Source organism: Phoca vitulina, unplaced genomic scaffold (genome assembly GCF_004348235.1).
Source record: "Phoca vitulina isolate PV1807 unplaced genomic scaffold, GSC_HSeal_1.0 scaffold3, whole genome shotgun sequence".
Lineage (NCBI taxonomy): Eukaryota > Metazoa > Chordata > Mammalia > Carnivora > Phocidae > Phoca > Phoca vitulina.
This window is the reverse complement of record NW_022589706.1, coordinates 38,373,129-38,391,480: the sequence shown is the minus strand read 5'-3', so window position 1 is coordinate 38,391,480 and position 18,352 is coordinate 38,373,129. Positions and strand designations below refer to the sequence as shown.

Below are 18,352 nucleotides of genomic sequence, written 5' to 3'. Positions count from 1 at the left end.
TTCCTTCCTTCCTTCCTTCCTTCCTTCCTTCCTTCCTTCCTTCCTTTGGTGTTCTGCAGTATCATTACAATGTATCTATCTATCTGCCTTTTATTTCTTTTTATTTATTCTGTTTGGGATTCATTGGGTCTTTTAAATTTGAGGATTTCTGTCTTTTGTACATTCATAATAATTCTTTGTCAACATCTCTTTGAATATTGCTTCTACATTTTCTCTCTTTCTTGTACTCTGATTTGATATAAGTTAGATACCTTAATTATAGTCTCCATGTCTTCTTTCTCAAATATACTTGTTCATTTTTATTTTTTCTTTAAGGTTTAATAGCTTAAAACTTGCATATCTCTGGTAGTTTTATAACTAAATATATTCAAAATATTTCGATTAAGAGCATTTTAATCACAAGCCAGCATATGTTACTACAAATCCAGTTAAAATCTTACTCAGTGAAACCAATGGCAGCAATAGCTGGGCCCTTATCCTAAATATATTTGGTGCACACTTCTTGAACTGTCTCAGCATCTGCAGTGTTGAGTCCAGATTTTCTTCTTTTGCTTGACCCTTGCATTGAGGTCAGCTTCAAGCTCAGGGGATGGGAATTCTTCTAATATAGCATAACATTTACCTACCAATATCATTATAATTTGGACTTGAACCATAGAGTTGCAACAACATGTTTGTTTTTAGAAGACTTTTGGCTTGTGCAACTTTATTCTCAGTGATATGTATCTACAGTCACGTCTATTATTTTTGAACAATATATAACGTGTCTGCAATGATGGCTGATTCACAACTCGTATAGATTCCCCACAATCCTATATCTGTGTAGGAAATATGAAAGACTGGAAGCTAGGACAGAGGTTACCATGACAAATGAGCTTGGCTGGCTTGCTAGATAAATTTATTTCTCCTCTGAAATGGCAATCCTGGTTGTCAATCAGTGTGTTTACAACCATGAGAGATTGTATATGGATGCACCTAACCAACAGTTTCAACAGCTCTTGCAAGGTGTGCCAAAGCCACCTTGTCATTTTTCATTCAATTCTTACTTCCTGTGAATTTTCAATGAGGCAAAGTTGGTATTTCTCCTTTGTGCGTGGACAAAAAGTCACAAAAATGAAACCTTGCTAACTCAAGCTATTAATCTTAGGAAACTCCTAAGTTACAGTTAGGACTCTTGTTGGCCCTTTATACTATGTGGTTACATAGTTCACTAAGTCTTTATGATTTTTAGGTTTGATATTTTCCATTGGTCCCCAAACTGTCCATCCAAGTTCAGTATTCTGATAAGTTGTGGCATGTAGATAATAAAAAACAACTTCCTGGCATTGACTCTGTTTCTCCCAATGTACTGTTTTTTATTATATCATCAAGAATTTCTAAAGCTGTTGACAAATCTTTAAAGAGTTCTTTGGCAAATATATGGTCTACTTTCTGGAGGTATAGGCATTGAAATGAGCACCTATGTTTCATTTTTAAGTTCCAGGCCTAATTTGGGTCTCTTCTTGGTACCCTTGAAATCCATATGTTCCAGAGAATAAAATGTTCCATTATTCTTCTTATTTTCACTTAAGCTTCCAAGATTAATCAATCAAAGCCCAACTGTGTAATTTGAGAACCCAGAGTCTTCAGAGGCCACCAAGTCCATTTTCAAACATGTTATTCATCCATTGGGAACATCCAGAACAACTTGTGTAGTGGCTTATATATTTCATTGGCACCTCTGATCAGGAGCCTCTCAGAAAAACCCCCGGGCATGGGTAACAGCATGATTCAAATATCTACTGCTACCATCTCCTCCCCATGTCTTAACTTCCATTTAATTTTTTTTCAATTTCTTTTTCTCTCTTCTGCACATTGAATAACTCTTCAGTTCTTCCTTCCAGTTCATTAATTCTCTCTTTCATTGTATCTAATGCTATATCCATCTACTGAGTTTTTAGTTTCATTTATTATGTGTGTGTGTTTTTTTTTAACCTGGAAGTTCTATTTGGTTCTTTTTTCAAATCTACCTGATCATATTTCATTGTTCTTGTACCTTATACCTCAAATATTCTTTTTGTAAAAATAAGTATATCAAACCTACTTTATATTTCTTAATTTATAATTCCAGTATCAGCCATTTTTGTAACTCTAATCCTGTTGTTTGTTATTTCTACTTATTCTCATTCAAATGATTTATTTCCTCTTGTGTTTTGTATTTTTATATTTCAGTGAGTTTATAATTACCTGAGGAAATATTTGGGGCCTTGGTTTAAGGATGCATATTTACCTAGGAAGGCATTACTAATCTTGAGTCACTTTAAATTAAATTCTAAGGTTAGGTATTTGGGGATCACATACCTAGTGTGAATTCTAAATTCTGGCTTTAAACCCTCATGAGAACCACTTGTGAATAAGAATTTTAGACTCTACTCAGAGTCAAGATTGAGATAAAAAATTTCTTTACTGTTTTCTTTTGTGGGCTAAATTTTCTTCTTTTGGTTTATCCTCTCATTAAAGATGTCAACTACTGGGTCCTGGCCTATTTAGGGATTTTTTTCTGTGTTCATCCTGTTCAGGTCCCAGGCATTGCATCTTTATCCCTCTTTGATTTCCATTAAAATGAAGACTCTAGGCCACCAGGAATAAGTAAATGGACTGAGGGTCCCATTGCTTCAGGGTGGTTACCTCTGAAAATTTGTGTTTTCTCATATTTTCAGACTCTGAAGATTTCTATTATTTTCCTGACAGCTCATTTAAGCATTTTAACATCTTTTATCCAGCATTTTTAGGTGTCATAAGCCAGGAAGGTTCTTCATAATATTTATCTTTAATTTGTGGGAAGTGGAAGTTTTGGTACTATTCTTAAATACTCTAATTTACAAGGTTTCTATTGTAAAATAAGCTGAATTGAGAATTGATATAGTTCTTCTCCTGCCCCAATAAAAAAAAATCCTCTGAACACTCAAACTCCTGAGCTTTTGGAGCCACATTATCATTTTACCTCATTATCGATGGCTGCTACCATCCTAGTGCAATCTTGGACAACTTCTGTCAGCAGAAGGCAGACTAAATATAAAGAGAGTGATGAGGAACAGTGTCTGGTTCGTGGATCAGCACCCAGCGTGAGTTACTTACTTTGAGCTTCACAACAACCTAATGAAATGGTAGCATTGCTTTCATTTTATAAATAAGAAATCTAAGTGTCAATGATGTTAAGTAACTCATCAGAAGGAAACAGAAGGAGCTGGAATGTTCTGAAAGATCATCCAGGCATGTCTTCCTAGAGCAAGCCTTCAAGGATCCTGTAGGTCAATCATTTATTCATTTATCCATCCATCCATCCATCCATCCATTTGTGAATTCATTCAATAAACCTTTCTTGAGAACTTGCCATGTGTGTGACACTGTGCTAGATACTGACAAACAAAAATGGATAAGACAGAGCTTACATTCTCATATGGGAAGACATATAAACAATTTTAATATATTGCAGTGAGTTAAATGATAGGGGTTATGAGAACATTGGGAAGGGCATCACCACTGAGACCAGTTCATGTATAGCTTTGGGGTGGGAAAAGGGAAGGTGGTTGCTGACTGAAATGGGTAGTGAGATAAAGGATAGAGGTAGGAACATCAATAGCAAGAAAAGATGGAGCACTCTTTTAGGACATGGCTGCTCCTTTTTGTCTAAAAGAAGGGGAAATAATAAGAGCTTAAAACTATTGCCTTTAAAAAGGATTTATTCCTTACAGTTACCGGCACAAAAGCTTTTCAGGTTCAGCCACTTGCTGGATGGAACAGATCAGTGATGGTTTGGTTATCCAGCTTGTGATATTTTCTGGAATTAAAACATCACACAGGGGCACCTGGGTGGCTCAGTCGGTTAAGCGACTGCCTTCGGCTTGGGTCATGATCTCAGGGTCCTGGGATTGAGCCCCGCATCGGGTTCCCTGCTCGGCGGGAGGCCTGCTTCTCCCTCTCCCTCTCCCCCTGCTTGTGTTCCCTCTCTCGCTGTGTCTCTCTCTGTCAAATAAATAAATAAAATCTTAAAAAAAAAAAAAAGAAACATCACACAGAAGAAAGACTTGTCTGGTACAACTGCTTTTAACTGCATTTTCTTCTTGATTGCTCAAGCCCTTATGTCAGAAGCTCTAATCCAATTTTCTCATACCCCATCTCCCTACTGGCCAACAAAGGTTCCATGCTGGGTCTTGCAAAATTAAACTATAAGCTTTTCTTCCACCAAAGGTTCAAATCTGAGCACAGATGTTAGTTAATCCAGTTACCCCGGCACTCTTAAACCCCTAAAAAAGTAGATTTGTCTTGATGCCTTTTTAATGGTCTGGAATTTTCCTCCACTCAGCAATTTTCCTCACTTTCTTGGTTATACCTAATTTGGTTTATCTTTGTCTGAACCAACATGATGGACAGACCTTTTGGCAAGTGGACTGTGTTTCTTTCTAAGGCTTAAAATGTGGGTCATAGACACTGCTAGAGACTAAATATCCACTGGGAATCCTTATCCCACTCTAGCTGTTTGTTTTGAAAACAAAACTGTCATCAATGACCCTGGAAAACAGAACCTGGAGCTTTAAGGATGTTGTAGAAGTTACATGATATTACAGCTAAACTGAGTATGCCCAGTGGTGTTAATTGGGGTCAACTTCCAACATGTTTTTGAGGTCTGTGATTGCTACCACTACAGCCTAAGTTTCTTAAAGGCTGCATATTTATCAGTAGTCCAACCCAACCCCTGGTCTTTTAGATAAGTCATTTACCATCATAATTGAACATAGAATTTGAGATTGGGGTCTTTCCTAACTCAACTTCTGCTGAATGATTTCTACTCAATCCTTTATATCTGTAATTGCTGGCAGTACAGTTTGGACAGGACAGAAAGACTTGTCTCAAATTCTGACTATAACACTTTTTAAATGTATTACCTTGGGAAAATGACTCAACCTTCATTAGCTTCTTCATGTGCAAAATTGGACAATAATGTTCATTTCAAAGGTTTCTTTGAGGACTAAGTGCAATGTATGTAAAGCATGTAACATAGGGCATGGCTTAGAGTGAGTGCTCAATAAATAAAGTAAGTAGTGTCATTCTGATTTCCTTATTAGCAAGGGCATCATGTCTTCAGTTCTACCAAGAATGAGTTGCTGACTGATTGCCAAGAAAAGAGAGACTATAGATTTAGGTTTAAGATTGTATGGAGAGCAATAATGAGAAGTCAAATTGGAGACTGGTAGACTGATTTCCTACACTCACCTCTGCCCAGTCTTTGGCAAATACTTTACATTATTGCAAGAAATATTAAACAAAATGGGAGGATGGTCAGAAGGTGAGGGAGTTGTTTTGCAGTCCTGGTGCTGTCTGCTGCCATAGCCGGAGCCCATCACCCCCACTGCGTACAGGTCTCTGCGGCCCGCAGCGCCTCTTTGCTTCTCACTCCAGGATTCTTGAGATCACTTTGTCTTGTGTGCCAGAAGTTGGGTCTTAAACTAAAGGAGCTATCTTGGGTGTGGTGATGCTGGAATGTATGGAGGAGGACAATTCCATACATACATTCTTTACAGGAGGCATACTGAAAAGTGACTGTAAGAAAAGCCCAGCCACATTTGTGTGCTGGATGCTGTGCTAGGAATGTAGGAACAATGGCCATGAGACAACATCTCTGTCCTCAAATTGCTCACCACAGTTCAGTGCATGAGACTGACCAGCACACAGGCAATGCCATTGCAGAGCAATGAGTGCCACATGGGTTTCAACATAGGACTCTAGGAGTCACAGCCCAGATATAGGGACATCAATGCTCAAAGGTAGGGTTGTAAATAAGGAGTCAGCCAAAAGAGCTGACATGTGTGCAAGTAGATGCATGAGCCCCTTTGTGTTTAGTGGGCTATAAGGTGGGGGTAGGAATGTGGGGAAGAGACAGAGAAGGAGCATTTGGAAAATGCTTCTGGTGTGAAGGTACACCTTTTGTGGTGCTTGGAGGTGAGAAGAGCAAGGGATATTTGAGGAACTGTTTGCCCAACTGCTACTGATGCCCCACCTTGCCTCTCTGGTGTCTGGTGAGTGGGCTCTTTTGCCTCTGGAAGATTCCTTGGTGACCTGCCCAGCAGCAAGGTGGAGGATTCCTCTGCTCTGAAGACCCACTGTGAGAGCCAAATCCTTTTCTCACTTCATCTCTTTGGTATTCGTTTCTTATTTTCTCTCTTCCTTCTCCTTTTCTTCCCTAAATGTTTCTACTGCAACTCTGTGCTATGTTGGAGGAGCTTTGCTGCAATGTGGGACTCTCAGGGAACAAACCCACAGGGGTAGGATCTGGGGTGCAGCCCATGAACTTCCTCGCTAGGCACACCTTGTTCATCAGGCATGGACACTTGCAATCTGAGCTTCCTGCTGTGTTGAGCTCCCACTTTGGCCCTGGCCCCTAATCCCCAGGGCCTCCTTGTCTGTTTTCCTCTAAAAGAGGGTTTTTTCTTTCAGCTCCTATGTTCAGAAGAGAAACCGCAGTGTTTCTTCCTGCATACCAGTTCTGTCTCTCAACTCCTAACTGAAAGTATTTTACAGTCCCCAGAACCTGGCTAGGAAAAGCACCCATAATCCACCATTCACAGAAATATCTCTGCAACAGTCTCAATCTCCCTCCTTCTTCCTCTCTCTCTCTCTGTCCCTTTTTCTCCCCAACCCCACTCCCTTCTGTTTCCTCTCTCACTCTCCATCTCTCTGCCATTCTCTTCTCCCTCCCACCATGTACAAAAAATCTCTGAGCTATCTCTCTTCAACTTTCAAAGCTTTTACAATGATCATTTGCCAGTTTCCCAGTCTCTCAGCCTTTTCTGTGCAATCCCAAATTTATGTCTTTCTAAAAGTGTAACTAATATTTATTGAGATTCTAATATATGCTACATGCTTTATATATATGTGATCTATTTTTTCAGGTGAAAAAATTAAAGGTCAGAGATATAAAGTAATTTGACTAAGATCACCTGCTAGTATATAGCTGAAAATTCAGTTCAAGTCTGACTCAAAAGGAATACAAAATTTCTTTTGTATTTTATAAGTTTTTTCTGATTATGAAACATTTATGTAGAAAAATTCAAATAAAGATGTACCTTCCTATATCCTACATCCTAACTCACCATTAACATTTTATGGTTTGTGTTCTGTGTTTATCTTATGCAGTCTTAAATATATATTTATAAAATTGGCACATATAAATGCATGTATACAATTTTCCAGCTTAATTGAGATATATAATAATATACACACATACAACCTTGTGTAAGTTTAAGGTATACAATGTGATAATTTGATACACATATATATTGCAAAATGATTGCCAAAATAAAGTTAACACATCTATCACCTCACATAATTATCTTTTTTGTACAAAAGTTTTGGTGAAAATATTTAAGTTCTACTTTCTTATTAACTTTTAAGTATACAAAATAGTATTATTAATATACTAGCCACCATGCTGTGCATTAGACCCCCAGAACTTATTCATCTTATAACTGGAAATTTGTACACTGTGACCAACATCTTCCCATTTACCCCCACCACCAGTCCCTGGCAACCGCCATTCTACTTTATATTTCTGAGTTTGGCTTTTTAATTCCATGTATAAGTGATATCATACAATATTTGTCTTTCTCTGATTTATTTCATTTAACATAATATGTATGTATATATGTGTGTATATATATGCATGTATATATGTGTATATATATATAATTTTCTACAACAGATTAATTTCAGGCTAAATTTCACCTATTCACACCCTTATCAGAAGTATATAAAATCATCCCACTGAACCTCTTCTAACAATAACTTCATAAAAAATATTTGTCAGTTGTTTGTTGATAAACAATTACATCATTGTTTAGATTTGTAATTCTTGGATTCCTACTACATTGAATATTTTTCAAATGTTTATTAATCGTTTATAGTTCTTAATTTCCTTTTCTTTAGAGCAAGGTTTGGCAAACTACAGTCCATGGGCCAAATCTAGTTCTCAGTCTGTTTCTGAAAGCAGAACTTTATTGGGGCACAGCCTCACCCCTTTCTGCTTTTGTGTCTTTTGACTGCTTTTATGTCTTTTTGCAGAGTTGTGTAATTGTGACAGAAACAGTATGGTCTGCAAAGCTTAAAAAATTTACCATCTGGACCTTTACAAAAAGTTTGTTCACCCCTGCTCTAGAGAATAAACTCCTATACTGTCAATCTCCTATTTCCTTTATCTTGGATTTTCAGTACTTTTCTCATATGTCTTGCATTGATTTTCTTCATGCTACTCATCCTCAATAAGAGAGATCTCTCTAGACTATGTGTTTGTTGATAAGCAGGATGCAGGGATTTCCCTTGATTGTCCTTGCTGAATATCAGCCTTCTGGTTGAGTCCTTTCTCAGGTCTACAGAAAAATGATTGTACATTTTATGCCTAATTCCCAGTGTCCAGCTGGTGCTCATGTAACCTGACTCTGGGATTCTAAGAGAAGATTTTCTATCTCCATTCACAGTTTGTTTCACTGATATAAACCATTAATGAAATAACTGGTTATTTCTATTACTTTTGAAAGGTATTATGATATAATTTTTAGAAGCATGGATTCTGGAATCAGTTTGGTTAAAGTATCAGGTCTACCACTTATTAACTGTGAATTTAGGTAAATTACTTTTACTTGTTTGCCAGTTTCCCATCATCTGTAAAAGTCATGGGGATTATGCTATGATCTTTCTCATAATGGTTGTAAAAGAGACGGTGCTCACTGGGATATCCAGGGGCTCCTCAACATTTCCCAGCCTACTTTGCTGTGATTGGGGCCATATGACTAGTTCTGGCCAATGGCCTGGGAGTGGAAAAGTCATATGTTATTTCAAGACTGGGGCAGGTAAGAGCCAGTTTGCCCTCTGCATCCCTCTCTTTATGTACAACAGTGCCCTTGGGTGGTATCTCAAGGTGGAGGGAACCTGAATCCTTGAGTTACCAGGTGCAGGAGAGTCTCTTCTTATCCAAATCAAACCTTGAATGAGCAAGAAATAAAGTTGTGTTGTGCCAAAAATGGAGATTTTGGAGTTATATTTTTACCACAACATAGCTTATACTAGTATTCTGACTAATGCAGAGTTGTTCTAAACACTAATTAATATATAAAAAGCACTCGGATGAATGCCTAGCATATTAAGTGCTATAAGAATGTTTTCCTTCTTACCCCTCTTCTTATTATTTAAAAATAATAATTCTTAGCATTGACCCTTTTGCTTTCTACTCACACCTTTATCCCTCTACTTACTACTCTACTTATAAAGAAACACCCGCATAAGGATGGACACACACACACACACACACACACACACAATAATGTCTTAGAGAAGTTAGTAGTCTACAAGTAGGTCTAGAATATGACTTTAAGTCTTAAGTAAGTCTTAAATATGACTCTGTGTCCCTGAGCAAGAGAAAGGGATAGGTGTGTCTTGCTACCTTCTTTCATGTGGGAATGCACAATCATTTTGTTTTCCCAGTACACTTCAGTTCACCTTACAGTTAGTAGAATTTTCTCCCAGATTCTGTAGTAGGCTGTTTTATCTCTCAGTGTTAATCATTTTCATCTTTTTCTGAGTCTCCATTGATTCTTTATCAAACCATCAGTCTTGTTTCTGATCTCCACTGGTATTCATTCACAATCACGCCTCTTACACAGATTACATTCAGTCCATACATTCTTAATAAAGTTATTTTCATTCCAAAGCTGTTTGCTTTGATTACTCTTTCATTAGCTGGAACATGGAACACAGGAAAACAGATATGATTAAGAGAGTTGCTGAAGTTCAGTATTTTCAATCCCCTATATTGTTGCTCATTTCAAATAGCAAGCCATCCTTTGTTTCTTCTTTGACATATCAGTTATGCATAATCTAACTTTCTTGTTCTTGGAAAATGTAACCCTATTATTCACTGTCTACATCTGAGCTCCAGTGTATATCATCTCTCCATGCTGTTTTGGAGTCAGTAGATTTAAGGGAGTGTAAATGGGCCAATGATTTAATTTGGGGTGGAAAAATGAGTAGGGGCAAATCATGAGGGGCTTTAAATGCCAAAGTTAAGACATTGCATTGTATGGAATGTGGTAACTCGATACAATATGCATTTTGGAATGATGATCCTGGTAAGAAACACGGAAGACAGTGAAGAGGAGGAAGTTAAGGAGGCCTGGAACAAGGTGAATAAAATGTGGGTGTGGCCCAAGAGCCTTTGGTTTACTGAGTTACCCTTCAGGGAATAGGGAGGAATGATAAGACAGTTGTGAGGAAGGTGGAACTGATAGGACTTGATGTCTGGTTGAAGAGGACATAGGGTGATTCTAGGTTTCTGACTTGAGTCACTGTGAGTGCTGGTATCATTTATTCATCAAAATTCAGCCCACAAGAGGCAAAGAAGATTTTTGGAGAAGATAATTTCTCTTTTGGATGTGTTCTGTTTGCAATGTGTTTAGGACATCCTGTTGGGATGTCTGAAAGGTATTTGAATGTGTAAGTCCAGAGCTCAGAGAAAGTAGCCAGAGTAGGAAGGAGTAGAGAAGTAGCTCAGTAATCTTCAGTGTAGGGGAGACAGCTGAGAGATGGCAGGACTGCTGGTGGAGCCCTGAGGTGTGCGAATAGGCAGCTGGGACCCGAGGAACAGCAGCAGGGTTACTAAAGGATAGCATTAGTCTGCTATGCCCATGACACCCTGGGGATTCTTGGAGATTCTAAAAGGGAGAGAATCTTAATGGAGAAGAAGTAGATGTTCAGCTGATGTTGATGTCCTGATGTTCAGCTGATGGGGCTCTGTAGCCAGCAAAAGCTGACATATTAAAGTGATCTCATTAGCGTCTACATGCAAAATGGCTTACCCATTCATCCTCCAGGAATTATATTACTATTCAGTAACAGAAAGGCTTCATGTTTTTCTCTTCAAAGCACTATCTTGGTCTTTTCCTCTGTCATCCACACAGAGATTATTGTCCCATATGGAGGCAGCATGTTATGAAAATAGCAGGGACTCTAGAAACTTTTATTTTTATTTTTTATTTTAGATCTAAATTCTGGGTAGAAACTTACCAACTAGGTAAAATTGGTAAAACTGCTTTGCTTCCCTGAGCCTCGGTTTCCTTGGGAACCTCACATATTGTTGAGAAGATTAAATAAGGTAATATAAAAACATTTGACACAGTTGGTTTTCTTTATTTTAATTGATTGGTACTTTTATGCTTTAATGTCAGGTTGTCATCCAGAGACGTCTTTTTTTCCCCACAAAAAAGCACCAATATACCACCTTCTGGCAAAGGTTCCAGTGCCTTTCACTGAGGTCCAAGAACCTGACCCTCATTTTAATGAGTGTTGGCTTTAGCTTCCTTTCAGGTGTGCATCTCATAGACTCTGACTAATTAAGTAGGGTTCTTTTTCACTTTGATGAAGTTCCAGAAAACCATTCAACAAAACAGATGGGTTCCCTCCCCTTTTATGTGGGCCTTGGGAATTGCAGTCAAATCCTCTGGTAGTTCAGTCTTGTCTAACACAACTTCATTTTTCTGAGAACCATGGACAGAGATCTCTGCTGCCTCTGTTTCTCTTTCTGCCCACTAAGGTCTCATCTATCTCATTCATCTCTTTGAGATTTGTGGTCTTGAATTCCTCTTTTATTTATCCCTGTGGTCATTGATTGAACTTCACATCCTCTCAGTAGTTCTTGGTCTGGGGAATTCTGTGGATTCCTCTGATCTTTTGTAAATGGTATAGCCATTTTATTGGGATGTTCAAATACTTGATAAAAGATAGGGCTTTGTCCACCAAAACACTGTGGTCATAGTTTGTTGTGGCCTCATTGAGAAAACTAGTCTTCTAAACTTCCGGAGATGAATTTTAGTGGTTCTTATATTTTCTTTTCAACTACTTCAAGCTAGATTCTTAAATTGTATGGCTCCTTCCCCTTGTCATTATTAGCCTGGGACCAAGGGCATTGAGTACACTTGGGAAGCCTGACACAGTCCCTGACCTTGGACCTCAGAGATATCTTAAAGGTGAAGCTTATGTACTGGAGGATTTCCAAAGCAATATGGAAGGACCATTCTCTTTTGGCCAGTCTTAGTGATTTTTAGGAAAACGAGCCATTACCACAACTTCTTTAATCCATGCCATTATTTGATATCTCTTTGTCCCTTTCAACAGTTAAATACTTAGTGTTTTATAACCTAAAGTGACCTGTAGCAGACTATAGAGTACTTTGTTTTATCTTAACTACCTTCAGAAAAATGACTGAAGCTACTATCCTCATAGGCATCTTTCCTTATAAGTCTTATTGCTCTAAACTATTTTAAAATTAGTAACTGGTGGAAAATTATTTTATAACTTCTGTGAATAGCATCGTAACCTACTGAAAAGCTTTTTAACATAATCATGGCCTCCTTTTTTATCTCTGGAGTTGCCCTTCTGTTTTCTGAAGTTACTTTAAGGATCATCTTTCAGAAGGAAAACAATCTGGCATATAAACCACTTCAGAGTCTGTTTACCCAGAGTGGAGAGTGAGGATACTATTAGGTGTGAAAAAACAATTAATTTCATGGGTATTAAGCAGTAGTTCCAGGATTCACCTTCAGGGGCCAAGTGTCTCAGGCTGCTGTTGAACAGAGGATGTTGATGCAATGCCCCTGAGGAAGATGAGAGGCTAGATTGAATATTGCTGAATTTGTTTTTTGAATAAATATTTAGAAAGATGCACCCTTTACTTTTCATCTTTTCACCTGTATACCAAATTAAACACCTACAAAAATAACTGCGAAGTTGAATGATCACCACAATGAGGACCAGATGCATTGTACCTCCTGGGAGAGTGAAGAGGGGTGGAAGAAAGGGAGTGGGGGGATGACCAGGAAAGGGAAGACAAATGAAGCAGCCAGAGATGTGTCTCAGGAGAAGCCTGGGGAGATGATTCTGGAACCTCCTCAGTCTCTGAACTAGGCTGGAAGGTTCAGGCTGAGCCAAGAATGATGGTAAGTGAGTTAATCATTTATTTGGATATGGAAACTATGCACGGGCCTCAGGATTAAAGGTTAACAGGCAGGGTTTCAAAAACAATTTCATTAAGTAGGCAGTAATAGACTACAACTAATGTCTTGTGTCCCCACATTAAAACAAGAAACTGGTTCAAATGAACTAATGCATCCTGGATTCAAAATTATAAAAAAGCTATGATTGACATATTGAGGAAAGCTGAAATCTTAAAATAGAAATAAAAGAACTATATAGTATGTAGCATATAACAGATATTGGGAAATTATTTGTGCATATGTTGATCTTTCTGAATAGACAGTGGTTTAAGGAAGGACCCTGTCTTCATGTTTCTGTTCCTCACAGTGGGTTAATTCAATAAACAGGGGTTGAAGTCAATTCAAGTTAACTTCACACTTGCATTGTGGTTGTATATTGTGTATGCAGAAAAAAAAATTAATGGAATTGTTTATAGTACCAAGAATTCCCTATAATGGATTTAATTGACCTGTACCTTCAAATTGGGAAAAACAGAAAAAAATGATACACTTATTATTTAATAAAATTAAGGTATATATTTTAAGCAACTAGAAATAAATCCAGCTGTTATGTTTCACACCCCCAAAAATCAAGTGGACTGAAAATAGATTGCTAACCACCACAATAATAGCAAACATTCAGAGTAGAGACACTATTCCAGGTATTTTACATATTAGTGCGTTTAATCCTCATCAAACTCCTTAAGAAAGGTAATTATTGTCCTCATTTTACAAAGAAATAAACTGAGGCACAGAGAGGTTATATTACTTGCCCAAGGTCATACAACCGGTTAGTGGCAGGATCTGGATTTGAATCAATGCAGTTATGTTAGACTGTAGACTGCTGTGGACCCTTACTTTACTGCTTCACTATGGTACTGTGAAACAAGCTGGAGTAAGCATAGAAAAAAATACTGTGAAATTACTAGATAAGGAGCATTTCATTCTATCTGGAGTATTCAAGGAAGACTTTATAAAGGAGGCACCATGTGAGTTAAATAAATGAGTTGGATGTCAGCAGGTAGAGAAGGAAATAGATCATGAAAGATGGGGTGGGCTTGCATGGATGGATGGAGGAGATAAAGGAGGGTATTTCAGATGAGAAAAAAGGGAGAAGAAATAATATGGAGTAAGATAATTTGGGGGATTAGTGGATAGACCAATTTAGCTGGAGAAGACAAATATAGGGCTGACACAGGAGATAACCTTGGAAAAGCACAGATGATGGAGGGATGAATTTGACCCCTAAGGCAATAGGGAAGCTATTGAAAACTTTTGAGCTAGTAAATGACATGAATAGAAAATATTCCTGGCTTCCTCTAGACCAAGAATGGTCCTGGAGACTTGGAAACCAATCCTGCCCCATGACTGAATTTAATTAAAAGTCAAGCCCAAATATAGAGCATGGGTTTCAAGGGTCTCAAATCTTAGTTGTACAATTACGTTATTTGTACACTTTCCTTTTCATATAAAAGAACTATTGTAGGTCCTAAGAAGATATTAATGATAAAAACAAACAAAAATAGCTCTGTCCTCAGGGAGCTAATGATTTAGTGGGAGAAGACATAATGCACAAGATAAAATAAGTAAAAATAATATATGAATGTTAGATAGTGATAAAAGAAAAGGAAAAAAAAAAAAAACACAAGAAGGGAAGGTGGACAAGAAGAGTGAGGGCATTGAATTTTGGACAGGCTTTCCAGAAAAGACCTCTCTAAGAAGGTGACTTTTGAGTAAAGACTTAAAGAAGTTAAGGAGTAAGCCATGTGGTAGAAGAGCTTTCCAGGAAGTGGGAAGAGCAAGTGCAAAGGCCCTGAGGTAGAAGCATGCTTGGAATATCTGAAGAAGGGGGTGGAGTGGCTACTGTAGGGAATAAGGGTGAGATTAACAACAGATATAGTGAGCAAGATAAGTTAGAGGCAGATTAACATAGGTCCACCTACAGGTACTAAGAACTTAGCTTTTACTCTGAGGACACTGTGATTTTTAAGCAGAAGGTTGACATGATCTGACTAATATTTTAATGGAATTAGTGTAGCTATCATGTTGAGATTCAGCCATGAGGATGAATATGGGGTAGGAGACTAAGGCAAAAGCAGGGAACCTGTTAGGAGTAAGGGGTAGCAGAGGAGAGTGTATTCAATCTTGAATATATTTTTAAGATAGAGCCTATAGAGTATAAGGTGGGGAGAGGGGGTAGTCAAGAACAGCATGATGGATTTTTGCTTGAATGACTGGATTATTGGAGGAACTATTTCTTTTGATAGTAGTGTGAAGGAGAGCTATTATGGCCTCAATTTAACATGGGATAGGTTGGAGATGTCTACTAGATATTCAAGTAGAAATATCAACCAGGAATATAGATATAAGATCTGAGGTTCATATTGGAGTTGTAGCACACAGATGGTAGTAAAGACAAACTGGATGAGATCACCTAAAGAGTGAGCATAGATAGAAAAGTAGAGGTCTAATTACTGATCCCTGGACACTGAACATTCAGAGACTGAAGGGATGAGGAGAATCAGCAAAAGAATCCAAGAACGAATGGCCAGTGAGGTAGGAAGAAAACAAAGCCAGTGTGATGTCCTAAAAGCCTGGGGAAGACAAGTTTTCAAGAAGAAAGTTATCAACTGGGTCCAATGCTGCTGATAGGGCAAGTTAAATGAGGCATGAGAAATGAGCCCTTGATGTAGCAAGAGAGAAGCCACTGTGACCTTGAAGAGCAGCAAAGGTCAGAAGGAGAGAGTGTGGGTAAGTGGGTTTGAGAAGTTGGATCAGTTACTTTTAGTAATGGCATTCTCTTGGCTTGACATCTTAGGTGGGTACCTGGTGGAGAAAAGGTGTTTTGTTTTTAAGTGTTTTCATGGAGCTCTGCCTGTGCATGGCTTTTATCATGTGTTAATTTGTGGATTCACGGGTTTTCTTGCCAGTAAACCCATATTGATGGAATCTTCCCTTGGGCAAAAGCATGGGAATACAGAGAAATGAGAGACATAATTCTAGTGGTCGCTATTGTGCCCATCACACTTTTCCTCTTCCTTCACTCTGGAATCATGCTTCACTGTGGCATGCATATGGCTTAGGTTGCCTCTCTTCCAACCAATAGCGGGCAGGTGACCTAGGCTTGGCCAACCAGAATGCTACATTTCCTCTGTTACAGTGATTGGTTCAAGGGCCAGCACCTGCCATCATGCCAAAAGCTCCACCCTCTAAGCACCTGTATTCAAGTAGTGTGCCTGGCTTGGGGAGTACGGGTACAAGTGGCTGGAAAGGAGAGGAGTCTTCAGCTCCCCCTAGAGGCCCCAAACTGTCAATGTGTATAAGGTAGGAGGCTGTGTGCCTTCCGAGGGCAAATGTCAGGCTCCATCAGCAAGTGGGCAGTTGTCACTGCAGGGAGATCCCTGGCAGAAGGGCAAGTCACACAGGGAACCTCCCTTTCCGACTTGGCCCCCAACAGCTGACTCAGTACTTCATTGGAGCGACAAGAGCTGCCTGGCTGTTTTGCATTATCAGCATCCATTACAAAGCCACATGATAAATGATGGCCTGTTTCCTCACTTCTGTTTTTGAGGGCACCACAAAAGGACATCACACTCAACAGTCATGCTGGCCCAGAGCTCCCCCTGCCCCCACCCTCTCACCCCCACCACGAGTAAGATTCTCCCCAGTGCATGATTGATCACAGGAATGGCAGGACTCCAGCTGAAGATGGAGAGAGAGGAAGGATGGGCAGTGGGATTAAAGTGGATGGAAAAGTTAAAAGAGTGAAAATTTTTACTTTTGCAATGTGCCCCTCTGCTAACCACTATTTCAAAGTTTCCTGAATGGAAACAAATCAGGAAACAGCAGTGGGACTAATAAAACCTTGCAGGGAACAGCTGGGGATAGCTTTGGTGATCATTAATAATACCACTATTGTGTGGGACCTTTGGTCATACATAAGCTTGGCTAATATCCTTTTTTCCCAAATGGCCCCAAGTTTACTTTTTTGGACAATAAAAGTATAATTCAAAAGGTTAAGTGACTTGCCCAAGATCACCACCACAGTGGATCAAGACAGAGCAAAAAGTTGAAATTATGTTCTTGAATTTAGTTTCTTTACCCCTCCAAGTTGGATATGTTTAACTTTCCTGGTTGTGCCCTTGTGCTACCCCCTTCAGCCCTGGTGGGGGATCCAGCTCATTTTCATTGTCAGCTAGCAGGGCTAACAATGTTACTTTCAACAGAAATCCAGAAAATGAATGTCCTAGAACAAATCCCCATTGCTTTCTCTGGTGACTGACCTGGTTGACCTGGCCTGAATATTGCCTTATGCAAAAGGATTTCAGACCTTAAAGAATTTATTTTCTTTGATTCTTCATTCCTTCTCTTTGTCCTCCTGGTCCTCAGTTATAAAAATTCACATTGATCTTAGCTTCCCTTTCTGTGCATTTGCTCTTTCATTCATCCATCAAATGAATTCATAAAGCAGCAATCTTTATTGAGCACTTACTATGGGCCAGGTACCATGCTAAGTTCTGGAAGGACAAGGGCCCAGTCTAGTTTAAGGGGTTAGGAAATCTTTCCCCAAGGCAGGACTGACTAGGCTGGCACTTGAGGCATGAGAAGACTAGCCAGGTGAGGAGGGGGCTCAAAGAGTCTTCTAGGATAGCAGGTACATGTACCTGGAGACTATAGAAAGAAGAACCCCTCAGGCAAGTGCCAAGGTGTTCAGTTAGTGAGGAGGGGGACTTGGAAAGGTAGACCAGAATCATGAAGACATTTAAGGAGTGTTGACTTTCTTCCAAGAAAGATGCGTAGCTGGGAGGGTTTTATTTATTTTTTATTTTTTTTAAAGATTTTATTTATTTATTTTACAGAGAGAGACACAGTGAGAGAGGGAACACAAGCAGGGGGAGTGGGAGAGGGAGAAGCAGGCTTCCTGCTGAGCAGGGAGCCCGATGTGTGGCTCGATCCCAGGACCCTGGGACCGTGACCTGAGCCAAAAGCAGACGCTCAATGACTGAGCCACCCAGGCACCCCTGGGAGGGTTTTAAATACACATAATTCTAGTTCCATCTCTCTCTCTCTCATCATTAAACCATAATGACTATGGGAGAAAATCAAATGCTTTTTGATAAATACCTGAGTTCCCAGGCTCTGGCCACTCCCATACCTCTTTAACCATGGGTATGAATTTCCCCCAGGACCTCAGATTACAGTAAATTAATCTGTTTTGGTGGAGAGAGGAGGGAGCAGTGCCAAGAGCTACTGATCATCCCATGGCTAAATCTAGTTTCAAGAGTGGCCCTGAACAG

The 18,352-nt window shown here is 39.1% G+C and overlaps 1 pseudogene; it reads right to left on the bottom strand.

Moving 5' to 3' along the window:
• Nucleotides 1–367: 367 nt before the first annotated feature.
• LOC116629017 lies at nt 368–4,962 on the bottom strand (annotated as a pseudogene).
• Nucleotides 4,963–18,352: the final 13,390 nt, after the last annotated feature.